The following is a 17,213-nucleotide window of genomic DNA, read 5'->3' as shown; positions in this document are numbered from 1 at the left end:
ATAGTTTTTTGGAATAGTTTTTGCTTCTGTATACTGAAGTCATATATTCCAGTCACACATTAGTCTAGGCTTGCTTGAGGCTTCTTTAATTATGCAAACATTTGTCTCTGTATGTATTCAAGTATATAATCATAGCTCTAAAACTTTTCCATGTTCATGCTGCTAAATTCACCCTTGATGTAATGAATATAAATTTCATTTATTCTTCTCCCTCTCACTTTCCATTTTTTGTCCTTTAGGAAATTATGTTTAACTTCATGGATTGAGGATACCATTATCAATAAACATATAATTCCAATAGATACTCAATTGTTCCTATCTTAACTTATTCAAGGCCTCATAGTTTCACTAAGGATTCAAGCACGAAACTCTGGCAACCATCAACACATTTGCACGATCTGTGTCTAAACACTCACTCCCATCTTACTTTCATTTATTTTGCCATCATAGCACATTCACATATTTATTCCATTTTTGCAGGCTATTTTACCACCAGTTATGCATTTTCTTGTGTTTTTATTAGTTTGTTTTGAACTATTTACAAAATCAGGGGTCAAATTCCATAGTATTTGGCAGTGCATTTGTACAGATATACAAGGTCCTGGGACTGATTACCAACTACCAATATGTAAATTTAAAAGCAAATGTTGTTTGAGTTTTCACTGAATGCCCAAAATGTATAAAAAAAATTATGCTTTTTAAAAATACTAATTTTCATCCAGAATTTTAACAGATTTTTCTATTAATTGAAGATAAATGCAATGTTTTCAATTATGTTTGAGGTAGCTGTGTAGCTATGAATTAACTCATAATTATACTTCATTTATGTTCTTTAAAAGTTCCACTTTTTTGTAAATTTCATGTGTGTGCATGTGTGTACGTGGTAAGCACTCTGCTCCCCAGTCAGAAACTTTCAACTTAATGCTGGTTAATAGTCAGTTCTTCATTTTGAATTTTAAGTAAAATATCACTTATTGATGCTTTGTCTTTTCTTTGTGGGACTCCTTTCATATCCTTTTTGATTAGTTGAATTCTTGACTTAGTGGAATCATTTTTTTTTTTTCCGAGAGAGGGTTTCTCTGTGTAGCTTTGCGCCTTTCCTGGAACTCACTTGGTAGGCCAGGCTGGCCTCAAACTCACAGAGATCCGCCTGGCTCTGCTGCCACCACCACCACCTGGCAAATCATTTCTAATTATTTAACACAGAACATACCATTTTGTGTTTCATGTAGACTGTTAGAAACTCTCTAATTTCTTCTTCTCAGATATAACACACAAACATGACAAAATAAAATATAAGATAAAACAGAAACCATCACAGAAAGAATAGAAACAACCTCACAGAAAGAAAAAAGGCCCAAGAATCAGACACCCATTTGTTCACACAATCAGGTGTACCATAAAAATACTAAATGGAAATCTAAAATATAGATTCAGAGGATCTGCTACAGACCTTTGTTGAATCTGGTCTTCGCCATTGTTAGGAGACCTCATAAGGATCAACTTCATATATTTTAGGAAATTTCCACTGCACTTGATTTCCATATCATCCCTCAAATGTTCCTCAATTCAAGCTGCCTCTCCCCATATTCCCTCTCTCGAATCTAATTCTTGTGTTTGTGCCCCCCCCAAGACCACTTGTAAACCTTTTCTATTTCCCATGTACCCCCAGTACATTCCTGTGTATCTAACCTCTCTTGGTCTATGGATTGTAGGTTGGTTGTCATTTATTTAATGGTTAATATCCATGTGTAAGTGAATACAAACCACATTTATCTTTCTGGGTCTTGCATACCTTACTCAGGGTGATTTTTTTTTCTAGTTCCATCCGTTTGCATGAAAATTTCATGATGTCATTGATTTTTACTACTGAGTAGCACCCCATTGTGTAAATGTACCACATTTTTTTTATCTGTTCTTCTGCTGAGGGACATACAGGTTATTTTCAGGTTCTAGCTTTAATGAATAGAGCAGCAGTGAACATGGTTGAGCAAGTATACTTGTGGTAGGGTGATGCAACTTTTGGATTCATGCCCAAGAGTGGTCTAGCTGGATCTTGAGGAAAGTTGATTCCCAAATTAAAAGATAGCATCAATCAGATAAAGTGGCAGCCTAGAGAATGGAAAAAGATTTTTCCCAACTCCTGATCTGATGGAGGAATATATATATATATATATATATATATATATATATATATATATATATATATATATACTAAAGAAACAAGTCCAAACCAAAAAATAGGTTACAGATGTTAACAGAATTCTCAGCAGAGGAACCTCAAATGGCTGAGGAGCACTTAAAGAAATGTTCAGCATCCTTAGCCATCAGGGAAAAAAATGAAAGTAAGCACTTCGAAATTCCATCTTATACCTGTCAGAATGGCTAACATCAATAACACAAGTGGCAACTCATGCTGGCAAGGATGTGGAATATGGGAACAGTCTTGGTGGTGGAAATGCAAACTTGTGCAGCCACTATGGAAATCAATATGGCAAACAGCTTCTACATCTCAATAAATTGGTTAGTTTTAAATTGTCAGGAAACTTAGAAACATAAAACAAAAAAGTATCAATCTGAATAAATATTGTCATTAATATAGCAAATGTATATATATATATATATCACTGTTTACTCTTTCCATTTTTAATTCTAATTAATTCCTACTTATAAAAACATATAAAAGCTTACAAAAACATATCATAATTTCTGATAGAACCCAGTATGTTTCAAGATTATTAACTTGATAGTTCTCAACCTGATATTTTATTATGTGTTTTGAAGAAAAACATATAAGAGAAAAAGGAGGCTATGAGTCTGTTTTGATAGGATATAGGTTCAATGACTTTGCTTGTCCATTTGACACATATAAGATGGCAAATTATGTCACTACTTATTGTTTGCATCACAGGTAAGAAGTAGATTCATCAGCACTGGTTAAAGGCATGTGCTGTATGAGAAGGAAAGTGTCATGTATTGTGCTGAAATTTGAAGTAATAATAGACATTTTTTATTGAGTTGTGGACTATTTTTATATAGTACACACACACAAACACACACACACACTGTGATATTTAAAAAGTTACTTTGAAATATCCATAAGACATATCTACTTTTCAAGTAAAATAAATTGTGTGTGTATGTGTGTTGTGTGTGTGTGAGTGATATGTATTCATTGTGCTCCCCTAAATTACACCTCACAACTACATTTCTTCAGTCTTCATATCTAAAGATTTAAGGGGATAGGTATGCTGGTTGCTGTGATTTTGTTATGGACCCAGTCATCATTTCTCCCAGTTACTAGCTCATCTCTAGTGGCTTCTCCTTGTTGCAGGAGCACTGAGAAGTACATTGTTGACATGAGCATGAGTACTTTCATTATACTTCAGAGACTGTCCTTGGAAGCTGGTGATGAGAGGCAGAGATGAGCCATTGGCATAAGCTCCTGGATTTCATTGAGGACCACACAAGATGAAATAGGTGTAGCTGTAATAGTAGATGGTCACAGTGCTTAGCTGCTTGTTTGTATCATCAAGAAGAAAATAAGGATCAAAATGACTTGTTCACGAGTCACATAATGTAGAATGTGTATAGAATTAGAGGCATATAAAAATGAATGTACTATAGTTTTATTTTTAATGAAAATATTTATTAAGCATGAGCCACTAAAGTAAAAGTGATGGAATACAGGACTGATATAATTTTGGGAAGACAACCTTAATTAATCAATTAACTCTTTAAAGCATAATTTACATTCATAAATTTGTGTTTCAACATGAAAATGCTTTTCTTTAAAATATTTTAAATCAATTAAATAAATTCAGATTTTACCATATTCATTGCTGTGTGTTAGCAGAAAAATAAAGATCATTCATTACAGAATTGTTTTGGATTTTGTGATACATTGTCTCTAGAGTCTCATTTCAAAGGTGATATTGGGAATTGAGAAATAATGAGTGTATATAATTTCTGTCAGTTTTTCTTCATGCCTCAAATCTGTCTTTTGGAGTAAGGAATATTTTTATTGTTTTTGTGAGTGGGTGCAATTAACTGATCAAAGTCTTGATATGGATATTAGTTAATTAATGTTCTATATTTCATAGCAATGATGGGATGCAACAGTCTCTTTAGCCTAGCTGTTCTCATCCCAGGAGTCTTCGCACCCTACTTCTCCCTGAGTCATTGAATCCACCAGAATTTCAGTTGCTAGCTTGAAGAGGTAAGGCTTAGTCCATATGACTTGCTTGCTTTGCAACTGAAACTTGATTGCAGTAATACTCTACTGTGAATATCTAAGAAGGCAGAAACACATTAGTGGTGTAAAGGAAATAGCTAAAGATTTAAGGATATCAATATATTGCAGTGAATTTATTATGAGCAAATCCATCATTTATCACCACCACTACCCCTAGCTGCTAGCCTCATCCTTAGGAACTTTCCTTTCCACAAGACACCAAGAAAGGACATGGATGTCAGGATTCATAGCATCTTTCAGTACCCTTGAAGGGTTTCCCTTGGAAGTTTGTGAGGCCAGGCAGAGATGAGCAACTGGGATAAACTTCCTGATACTGGTGAAGACCACACATGGCAAATTAGGACAAACCTTCTAGACATTTGTAAATCTTTGGGTCTTAATAATTATTCTATTAACAGAGTCACAAAGATAGGACACTCATAGAGGTCAAGCTTGTTCTCTTTAACTAAACAGTCTCTATATAAGGAGATAAACATTGTGGTACCATTCCAAAGTCACGTGTGCTTACCTACTTTCCATATCTGAATCATTTCAGCTCACTCTAGGACCTAGAGTGAGCTGAAATGATTCAGATATGGAAAGATATACTTTACTCCTACCTTTCTCCATAACCTTATATCAGAGTGTATCAAATATTTGAAGGGCTATTGACCACTGGCTTTGAGATATGGTAGTATCTTGGGTCACTGAGTAGCAATATTTTCTTCAGGCTTTATGAATTGTAGAAAACCATTAAAAATGAGTTTGATATTGAGCTTTTCTTAAGGGATCATGAAATGTTTCTGAGTCATTTAGTGCTCAAGAATGTACCCAGCATCATAACAAATAACAAGATATTAGCTGGCATCACGAACTTTGGTTATCAAGGTAAATAATAAAATCATCTCTCAAGGAACAGAATATTAAAAATAGTAAAAAGATATCTAAGAACACATGTTTACTAAGAGCTCACACCTCATTAATATGAGTCTGTGTACCTTCAATAGGTATGAACCGTGACCCAATGTAGGAATGCTGACAGGCTCAAAGATGTTATCATTGTAAATATTGATAAAATGCCTTGTAAAACACAAATATGAAAACGACAGCCACTACTCATATGCTCTTTGCTCAACCATGTGCTTTATTAATCTATCATCGTGGGTTTTTTTTTTTTTTGCCATTTTTCATGTTTCTATTATTCCATATCAAATATTTTGTTGTAGTTATCTTAAAGATTTTGCAAACAATTAGGGAAGAATTTGGACTATAAGAGAAGACACACATTAGCCAGTTACCCATGACAACTGAGACAGTGGTTTCTTCCTTTCACGGAGAGGAGCATAACTTATCTAAGCACTAATGTGCTATGCTGTGAATGAAAAGAAGAGCATGTATAGAGGGTGTAGTCACAGTGTTACTGATATCCTTCATCAATATTTATTATACCTAAATCAGAGGCCAGATGTGACTTTGATTGTCCCTGATGAATCAAATTTATGTTTTGGACAGAGAGACAATATTCATTGTGCTGGCTGTTGTTATGAGAAAGATTGAGCAAGCCATGGTGAAGCTTCAGGATTTTCTGCTTTGTAACTGTGATGGGATCAGCTTAACTGTTGCCTCAGTGTGCCAAATCTCCTACAATCAGCTTTTGTGAATTCCAAACATGTTTTAAAATATTCATGTTTTCTGGAGCCTGTGTTTACTTGGGTTTGTTTCTCTTGTCTGCTGCTTAGGAACTTGACTTATGTAGCAAATGTTGCCGTAACCCCATAACATTTTGCAGTTCAAATAAAATACACATTGACAGCATTTCTATGACTTTCTCTAAATTTTAATTTTTATAATTTCTTAAGTAGGGATATATATATATATATAAAACATTATACAGACTGAGAAGTTATATTTGGGACATATATGAGATGTGGTAAAAGCCAGCGTTTAAGTGTTTAAAAAAAAAATCTCAAGAAAATGTAGCAACAATTAATGGAAGAATAGGCCATGCATTTGAAGAAGAGCATGGAGGAGTGTTTAGCAGAGTGTTGGCAGGAGGAAGGGGAAAGAAAAATTGTAATTATAGCATAATCTCAAAAATTAAAAGCAATAGTATTAATTTGAAGAAACACGGTTTAATAAATCTTAACAAGATATTAATAAGGAAAGTTTTAGGTGTAGACATTAAATGCTTTTTTACAGTTTTAAATATCAAACCAAATGCATTTTAAAGCTTATCCAGTTAGGACAGACATGTTACAGTGACATCTGCAACTTACTTTAAATTTTTTCACTAGTCTACCTTATTCTCTGACCACTACTTCAAAAACTTATATTATTATTCCATTTTACATGACACACAAATTTGAATATCTGACTCCATAGGTTTTCATCAAGTTTCTTTTGTGGCATGAATCACTGCTGGGTTTGAGCATATCAGTCTACCTTCTTTTTCATTTTCAGTTCTGTCTTTATGAGACTTCATTCATTTCACCAGATACTGGTTATTTGAGGGAAAATGTGGTTCCTTAATTGTCATATTTTTTAAGATGGATTTCTGCCTTGAGCATGTAGCTCTATTCCTAAATGACACTTTCTCTCCAATGAGAGTGTTCAGATTGTTTTCTAGGTGAGCAGAATAAATTGACTTGAATGCATGTCCTCTGACTGCTGGTAGAACATTCCCCTTATTATTTAAGCAGATTTTGTTGTGTGGCTGTGGGAGACTGTGGGAGGCCAGCTCCCATCTTTTCCAGGGTTCCTATGAGGAGGAGAGAGGGATAAGAAAAGATTAGGTAGAAAGAGAGACTTAGTTAACGAGAAGACAGACAGAAACAGAGAATAGCTTTGGGAGTACCAAAGGCCCCTTTTGCCTCTTCAAAAGGGCTTTTTAAAACAAAGCCAAGGGGCAGGGCGAAAGACCTCCCCCTTGCTAGATCAAAGTGCACTGCACAGCCAAATGTAGACCCTTCCAAACACCTTATAACCATGCCCGTGGTCAAATCATCCCCTTATGCAGCCCTGCTGGGTAAAGCAAACTCAGATTCTTGGACCCTCAGTAAGTTCTCACTAGGAAACCTCTGTGGGTCTCTCCATGCGGCTGGAGCAGAGTTGTTTATACTAAACTGTTTGCTCTGTTTATTCATTTTGTTTTGATGGTAAAGAGTACACTTGAAATCCCATATAATAAAATCCACACACTAACCCATGAGTGGCTACTCCAACCTAGAGACTTCTTTTATAAATTATTCTTCTGTCATATAATACATCTTGACAGCAGCCTCCCCTTCCGTCCCTCCTAGTTGCCCCACCCACCTCTCCTCCCCCCTAGATCCACTGTTCTTCTATTTTTAGAAAAGAGCAGGCCTCCCAGCATTATAAACCAAACAAGGCATATGCAAGATGCAATGAGACTAGGTACAAACCCCCATTTAGGGCTGGCTGAGCCAATCCAGTAGGACAAAAACATCCCACAAGTAGGCAAAAGAGTCAGAGATACCCTCCGTCTCACTGTGGGCTCCTATGAGCCCTGCTTAGTTGATTCTGTGGGCCCATGTTACTTTGCTGTAATGGAATTTCCTTTACAAGGATGACTACACCATTAGCTCCGATTCTCCACAATCTGTCTGCAATGCCTTTGCTGTTGCCTCCACCAAATGGGACTTCCAAAATTCCTGTCCTAGAATCTAGTTGAGGTTGTGTTCCTAGCAGTTCTAGCTTCATAGTGCATGTCGTAAGAAAGTCTCAAGTGTGTGCCTTTTCCTTTTTAGGGCCTCGTTCTTGAAATAAAGCAATTCATGTGTTTCCATTAGTTTGGCTATTTGTCCCTGTGCCTTTCCAATCTAATGGAAACACATGAATTATGAACCAAAGGCTGTGGAGCCCCCAGCTGGAGTAGGTCCTCTGGATAAGTGAGACAACTGAATAGCTTGAACTGTTTGGGAGGTATCCAGGCTGTGGGACCGGGACCTGTCCTTAGTGCATGAGCCAGCTGTTTGGAACCTTGGGCTTACACAGGGACACATGCTCAGCCTGGAAGGAGGGGACTGGACCTGCCTGTACTGAATCCACCATGTTTAAATGAATCGCCAGGGGAGTCTTGGCCCTGGAGGAGATGGGAATGGAGGGGAGGGGCTAAGGGGAAGGTGGGGGTGGGAGCAGGAGGGGGGAGGACAGGGGAACCCATGGCTGATGTGTAAAATTAAAACACAAATAAAATAAATAAAAAAGGAGAAAAAACCAAAAACAAATAAAAATATCATGTTATATGAAATGGAAGGCAATTGTATTAAGGGTGAAAATAGAGTTTAAAACATTTAGCCAGTTTTTGGGGTCCCTGTTGGCATCTAGTATCAGTCATTGGTCATACAAGTGACTGTGATTTTAGGTGACATCATTAGACTGCCAAAGCCCGTCTCTCCTAGTATTTGAGTTGATCAAATTTCTGAGTCAACTTGGCTTAAAAGATTAGTTTGGCATACAAAGTCATAGGTTTGATAGAGGCATCTTCACGCAGGTCCCACTATCCTCTGTTCTCATTGGCTCCCTCCAGTGCCTTTCCCAAAGCCCTGCCCTCTCCATATGCTTTGTTTTCTTCACTCAGTTCCAGCTTCTGCTTTCTTTTACATGTCCTCCATTGACTTACCTCCTCCCTCCATTAAGGTCTCTCCTTCACACCTTAGGATCCTTTTTCTAGTTTGGTGTGTGGTGTGTGTGGGTATGTGTGTGCACATGCACCCCCCCACACACACATATACAAAGACATACAGTAAGAGAGAGAGAGACAGACAGACAGACAGATAGAGACAGAGAAACAGAGACAGAGAGACAGACAGATAGAGACACAGAGAGAGACAGAGAGACAGACAGAGACAGACAGACAGACAGATAGAGACAGAGAGAGGGAAGGGAGAGATCTTACCTATGTATTTGCAGATATAATTTTAAATGCAGGTTTTACATATGAGAAGAAATATGAGGAATTTTTTTCTCAGTATAAATTTTTCACATAACATAATTTCTAGTTGCATCCATTTTCCTGGCAATGTTATGACTTCATTTTTCTTTATGGCTGGATAAAATTGCATTGTGTATGTACCATGTTTTCTTTATCATGTATCTATTAGTGGACATCTGAGCTGTTTTCCATTTCCTGGGTATTGTGAACAGTACAATAGTGAACATGAGTTTTCAAGTACTTCTGTGATATGCTCTTAGATGTGTTTAGTGATGTACCCAAGAGTGATATAGCTGGATCATACAGTAGTTCTGTTTTCACATTTTGCGGAACCTACATTTAGATTACCATGGTTTTGTATACAAGTTTCTTCCCCAGAGTGAATAAATCTGCCTTTTTGCCCACATTCTGAACAGCATTTGTTGTTATTAAAAGCTTGATGAGACCTATTCTGATGGAAATGGGTCAGATTCTAAAAGGAGTTTTAATTTGTATTTTCCAGATGGTTAAGAATTTAACTTGGACTTTGTGTCTTCCCAGCTAAGGTCAGAGAGATTCCAGAAACAAGGAACCCTTCCTCAAATATTTTAAACCATAGTATTTGTAAATATAATAATTATAACCTTTTTGCCCATTAGAATATTTTAACAAAGAACTGATAACTTAAATAGCACTCCAATTTTACTGTTAAAAATGTGTTTTGCTATGTGCATTTATTAACTCTGCTCTTAGAACTTTACTCTTATTTTATAGAACAAAAGAACTCTTGGTCTACAGGCATCGTCTCTCTACTGTGTGTCCAGTAAAACGATTATAGAACCAATAGGTGGTGTCTATGGCCTTCAAGTGAGGCACTGAAACCAGGTTTAATAACTATGTTGAATCTTTTTATTGGGGAGGTAAAATTTTGTGGCAAAGCAGAGAATAGAGAAGTTAGAGAATAAAGCATATGTGATTTATCTGCCTTCTTCTCAAGATGTTCAATAAGCTCCAGTAATCAGGTACTTCAAATTATGCCTCCTCCAAATCTCTTTATATAATACTGGCAGTGGGTGGCCACGTCAGAGGAGGTGCAGTCAGCAGCAGAACTTATGGAAAACAACTCACCCGATAGCAAAACTATGGCAGGTGCATCCTACAGAGGCAAAGCGCCTGGCGGGGTGTTGTCTCCAGAATGCCCCTTGCTTCTGCTGTGCTTTCTCCTGCTAGCTGCTACCATGTCCTTACTGTATTGGGCATGGTGTGATTTGTAGCTGAAGTTTTTCTGTGTCCCGCCTGGTCCACAGATGCTTAGACCCAAGTAAACACACAGAGGCTTATATTCGTTAAAACTGTTTGGCCATTAGTTCAGGCTTTCCACTGATTAGCTCTTACATTTAAACTCAGCCCATTTCCATTAATCTATATGTTGCCACATGTTCCCTGGCTTTACCTGTGTGCCATTACAAGCTGCTCCCTGGACAGCAGGCTGGTGTCTCCTGACTCAGCCTTCCTTTTCCCAGAATTCTCCTTGTCTGCTTACCCTGCCTATACTTCCTGCCTGGCTACTGTCCAATCAGTGTTTTATTAAACCAGTGTACAAAAGCACTATTCTATGGCATTTCCCCTTTTCTGTTTAATTAAAAAGAAAAGTTTTAACTTTAACATAGTAAAATTACATATAGTATTAAGAGATATTATTCTAAAGAGCAGTTACAAGCCATCCAGATTGTACAAGAACCGGGTGATAGGAATTCCAACCACACCCCTATGGTCGTGCATGCCCAGAGGGATACTTAGTCATTTCCACCTAGTCATTTCTGGGTCATACATCCTGCATGACCCATGACCTATGGTTGTGCGGTTGTGTAAAGCGCTAGGCGCAACCATGTGATCTATGCACGTGCCTGGAATAGCCATGTGGGCCTGTGTGCACCAGTGTGGCTTGGCCTTTAAAAGACAGCCCCCATGTTCCCCTGTCCCCTTCAGGCCTTTCAGCAGGCCTGATCACGTCTATCCTTTTCTCCTTGTTTTAATAAAACTCTTGTTAGTGGATTCTGTCGTGTTTCATGACTTTTCCTCGCAGGGTAAGAGTGTGGCAAAAACCGTCACAGGGTACAACTGCTGATCTTCCAAAGACACCAACAGCTCTACCTTAACAATGGTTAACAGACAAGACTGAATGGGTTCAGCAATGGCCTTTAACAACAGAGACCCTGACTGCCAAGTGCTCAGATTAAGGGTATGTGCTACCACTGCCTGACTTTTGTGTTTACTTAAAATGGCTTGCTATTTCCTCTGATCTCCAGGCAAACTTTATTCATTAACATACAAATAAAATATCACCATATTTCAGCACAAATAAAATATCACTACAGTGATTAATACATGAAACTATCTAACTGTGTTTAGTATAGTGTGATTGTTTCATGGGAAAATCCCACTCCTCACAGGGACAATTTACTTTCAAACTATAAAGAAGACGATTATTATAAGAGCAATGGTGCTTAGTTGATCAATGATTTAATTGAACTTTGTGAGTCAGCCTAAAAGATACGGGAAATTAAGACAGTGAAGATGATTAGGGAAATGATTTAAGCTGTTCTACCAATGGCTTCAATGAGAGATACAAAAGAGAAGTAAGACACCCTTCTTTTTGCTAGATGTGAGATTTGCTGAAGATAGAAAATGAAAACAAGGAAGTTTCATACATTAAGGACCCATGAATTCTGCCTGTGCAAAAAAACAGGCCACTGATCAAAAAAAGCAATTCTGTCCCTACAGCAAGGTAAGTTCTGAGTTTCTTGCTCTTTTGGCTTTCAGAATTAATCACAGGTTTCAGTATACACCTTGAAAAAACAAAGTTGTCAAAGGAAATTAATTGATCCTATTGTGAGTAGAGAAAAAAGAAAAACAGATGGTTAGCTTGACCACGTGGGTAAAGTTCTGTAGAACAGGAATAGGACAGGAATCTCCTGCACTGCAACAGCAAACAGCTGCCTGCCAGTACAAAAGAACTGGCTGAAATAGACTCGGCTTGCTTAAAACGTTGTTAATCAATGATAAAAGAATCATAATTCTGGGGTAGAGATGTTATGGTGGGAAAAATTAATGCAAATTAATACAAAGGAAAATGTTTCACTACTTGTGGGATTCTAAAAAGACATGTAGCTGTGTGATGATAATGTGATTTCCTCTTGTGTGAAGATTTTAATTTGTTTTTGTAAAATAGATGACTTCCTGCGAGGTAATCTTTTCTTGCATAGAAATTGTTATGTTAGGTGGTATAAAATGGATGAGGAAAATAAAGAGACAAGAGAGAAGAGAAAGGGAAAAATAAAACGAAGAATTAAGCTCTGTTCCCTCCGATAATTCTCCTGTGTTTTTAATAGCCTCAAGTCCAGAGCTCCTTTCTAGTTTCTATGACCTGCGGAGCCTAGGCTTCAGTCTAACCCCTCCTTCCTATCCGACTCTTTCCTTCCATTAAAAAAAGTTTATGTATTTTAATAGGTGTTACTGTATGTAAAGTTTCAATAAATACTGCTGCTAAAGTCTTTTTGGCAGTTAGGCAATGTGCGATGAACAAAGAAAGACACTGAAAGCCAGCAGAGTTAAGACTGCTTTAAAAAATGCCTCTAGGCAGCTCCCTCCAACAAACAAGTTGTAATGAAGGGTTCAGCTCTCTAGGATGCATATTGATTCCAAAAATCCAGTAGTGTACCAAGAAATAAATTGCTGATGAGTTTAGCTTAATGATCTGCAAGCAGCTTTATTGAATTAAAATTTGTAAAATGCCTATTTCATTGTTGTGGACTGTGGGAGCAATCAATAAGGCATTGTTATCTTCTGTTCTCCTTAATCAATATTTGAAAACCAAGTGGGTTGGAGGTCAAAGGTCACTCATTCACATTGCACAAATTATTAGCTTGAGTCTAGTGACATATAAGATACCTTTCAATTGTGGAATATTTTGATGAGAAAATATTAATAATTTTCTTTTAAATGCCTCTTTTTACTTACATTTTAAACTCTTCATTGAATTAGAATACAACTTATTACTGGAATTGTAATTCATTCTTCAATGCCTTGAAATTTATGCAAAACTCAAATCTTCAATGATTGTAGCTCTTAACTTTAGATGTCTAAAAGTAAAGCATGTGATGTCATACAAATTTCCTGTTACTTTATATACACGTAATATAAAATTAGAGATTAATTGGGACTGTATGAAATTTATTCACTTCATTGATAGCACTATGGTTTGATAAAATACGACATATATTTTTAGGTTTGTATTCATTGCAAAGTATACTGCTTTCTACAGCTGTCAGATTTTAAGGACATACAGTAAGTTATAAAATATGTATTACCATTTTGTAGAGAAAGCAAACATTGGTTCATAGAATAAATTATGAGGGCTGCAGCACTTAGGAAATAATGTGGCTTAGGAAAGTATAAAGAACAAGAAATGAGTTTATTGCTGTACATTGATTTTTTTTACACTGTTGAATTATGCATCATTGGTTCTAAATGTGTTAATATTTTATATATCTAATGTTTCAAAATATGTCAAATGAAATTTTAATTTCCCTTTTGTATATATGAAAACTCTCTCAGTGTTTCCACAGTAGATACAACATTGAGTTTAGAGTGCCAATTTTAACATATTGAAGCCAAAAAGCACCTCTGCTTTTATAGACCATCTTTGTAGCCATAGCTACGTCTATTTTCTATTTCTACTGCAATGATGCCATGTACCCTGCATCAGAGGCACCACAGTTTATATCTCACAACTCTTAATTGAGGGGGACAACAACGTAAGTTTTATTTAAATTCAATAAAGGTGAAACCAATAATTTATTTCTTTCCCAAGGTTCTAGAAGAGCATCCTCTAACTTTCTCATCCAAGTTGCTGACACATTTGTTTGTACTGGTGGCAGCAGCCTTTCCCAATCTTTTCCACCAGTGGCCACTCCTCTGTTTGCTATTTGAACCTTCTCCTATTTTCCAAGCTAACCATAACGGTGCAAGTCTTTTTGTCAGCATTCTCTGATTTTTTTAAACCTCTGTCTTTTTCCTTTAAGAGCTCATCTGAATAAACTGCATCCCCACAGATAACCCACTTTCCCACCTCCAAATCCACATATTAATAAATTACACCTGAAAAGTCAGTTGGGCAGGCAAGGATTAGGACACTATTATCTGGGGAATTATCTTGCCTGCCATAGAAGATCACATAGAGCCAAAGTACTGACACTTGGATGTATCAGACTCAGAAGACAATGGTTACCTGTGCTTATGTTCATATTCTTAAAATAACATTTATTTTAAACACTCAAATTGTTGGCTAGCAGTCCTGGGAGTTAATGTTAAATATTCAAGACACTGTTACTTTATGACCCCTTCTCTAAGAAGTCTATATCTTTATCTTTTCTTTCCTATTTTTTTCTTTTCTGTGTATTTTGTTTTGTTTTGAGACAGTTTCTCTTTGTAGCATTGGCTGCCCTGGAACTCACTCCATAGACCATGCTAGCCTGAAACTCACAGAGATCTGCCTGCCTCTGCCTCCTAAGTGCTGGGATTAAAGGCATGTGCCACCACAACTACCTGGTTAACTAAGCTTCACCTCCCTTCTCAAATTCTGGAGTCCTGACTAATGAAAGGGTTACAACTATCATAAAAATAACCCAAACAGTAGAATGGTAACACCTTTTCTACAAGGTTCTGATGATACTATAAGCCCTTGTGCATCCATTTTTGGTACAATTATACCTCCAGGAAGGATGACAATGCTGCCAGAGATACTTTGGGTAGAGAGCCAGACATAAAGGTAGAGTGACAGCTCAAGTCTAGACTTTCCTAACATTGCCTCATTAACATGTTCAAAGAGTAATTTCAATCTACATCTCTGTAGTCACTATTCACTCATCTTGCAAAGTGTAATTTAAGTTACTTTGCTAGGGGTAGGACTTTCCACTTTCCTCTACATATTGGGATTTTGTGTATCCACTGGTCAGGTCTTGTGCATGTTATCATAAACCCTATGAGTTTCTATTTTGCAATAAATCAGTTATGCCTGGGACATGCTGTTTCCTTGTAGTCATTTACTTCCTCTGTTTATAATCTTTTCATAACCTCTTATGCAGTGATCTTTGAGCACACACACACACACACACACACACACCCTGTGAGTTTCTGTGTTGTGCATTGTCAGTTGAAGATGGAAGTTTTTCTGAGGAGGGTTGAGAGATGCACTATTCTGTGGATATGATAATAAGCCACTGGGAGTCATGCTATACATGTCCATTTAGCAGAATAATAGTGCAGGATCTCCTCTATTGGGCTATGCCCAGCCTAGCCACAGGATATTGGCCCTGATAACAGTGACAAGTATTATAAGGGCACCAGTCATTTTATAATAGAGTCTATACTACTCTTCTCATTTAATATCATTACCCATTTTGCAGTCTCATTTTGTAATAGTAAGAGTTAAAGTTTCAATATATGAATGTTTTGGGGGAAATATAATTTATACTATAGCAAATTGCTTGCAAATTACATTTGCAGAAATGACCTATGTGTAATTATGTAGCCAATTAATAGTAAATAGAAAACAGTTAAAAAATGGAGGTATTAGTGCAGCAAGAATTATAAATTGAAAAACATTTCCCTGTATAAATACACTTAAGATAATGTTACATGCTCACCTGGGTTTCATGATTGAAGTGGCCTACCAAATGTCAGGCAGCCATAGTTCATTTATTATGCAAATACAGTTACTACAAGATCATTATCATAAAATGTGGACAACTGGGTTAACAAACAGGACTGAAGAAGATTTAGAGAAAGGAGAATGAGTTTGTGTAAGAGAAGAATGAGAGAGAAGAGAGAAAAGCTAAAAGGAAGAATAGGAAGTCAATGCAACCAACCATGAAATAAAAGTTTAAGTTTTCGTACAAATGATGAAGAATCAAAATAATAACAAACTGCTTAAGAGCAGCTCCAAAGCTTAATGTCAACTTGAAAAGATAACTTTCAAATTAAAGGTGACGTTCACTTCTATCCTAGAAACACGTATCTAATATTGCTTCCACGTGAGGGAAGAAAGACCTGCTATAGTTTATTTTAATGTTCACTACTTAGGAAAAACATGGAAGAGATGTCTTTCCAAAATTTAAAATAGAAAGTAACAGTAATAAACTTCATACAGTAATATTGGAGTCCGGCTAGAGTTTATAAGAATGCAAAGTCTCAGGGACAAAGCTGTAGAGTGGGCTTAGCAATCTTTCTTGTGTTGACTGAACAGATGTGATGAGTGCTTTGGGAGATGGATGCAAGATAACAAGGACCTTGTTATCCATTGAGCGCTCAAGCATCTTTAATGCAAATTCCTATATTAACACACCTTCAAAGTACCCTTTCTGGTTTATTTATTTATTTATTTTTTTAGCAGAAAGTTTATTATATAAGCTGAGCATTCCCAGAGGCATCCTTATATACCATTTAAATCCTGCACTCTATGACCTTGAGTTTAGCCACAAAATGAGTCTGTCATCTTTTCTTGCTAAATTATACATTATCTTAATCTGAATAGCCTCAGAAGAGAAACCCTGAGCTGGAGATGCTCAGGCTGGGACCTGCTTCTGAGTGCCCCCGTGTGTAGTTGTGTATACTTTTCCCAACAAAACAAAACAGCAGCAGCAACAACAACAAAAACAAAAACAACTTTTTGTTTCCTTTGTCCAGGGAGAGAATTACTTTGGGGATAGCATCCATGCTGTTTTCTCCTGCAGCAGGTACTAAATCTTTCTGTATATTTTACTTCTTGTCCATGTTTGTTTGGGTTTTAGACCTCGCTCAGGTACAAATCCATTGTGTTCATTACAATATAATGCATGTGAAAGCACTGAGAATTTTACTCCCAGGGAGAGAACGTGAGTATTGACAGGCATGTAATAAAAAACTAAAATCATTAACTCCAGTCACAGAAATTTCTATAGCTATTAGCAAAATAGAAAGGGGAAAGAGGTAGTCATTACATCATTG

Source organism: Onychomys torridus, chromosome 17 (genome assembly GCF_903995425.1).
Source record: "Onychomys torridus chromosome 17, mOncTor1.1, whole genome shotgun sequence".
Taxonomy (NCBI): Eukaryota; Metazoa; Chordata; class Mammalia; order Rodentia; family Cricetidae; genus Onychomys; species Onychomys torridus.
This window is presented reverse-complemented; position numbering follows the sequence as displayed.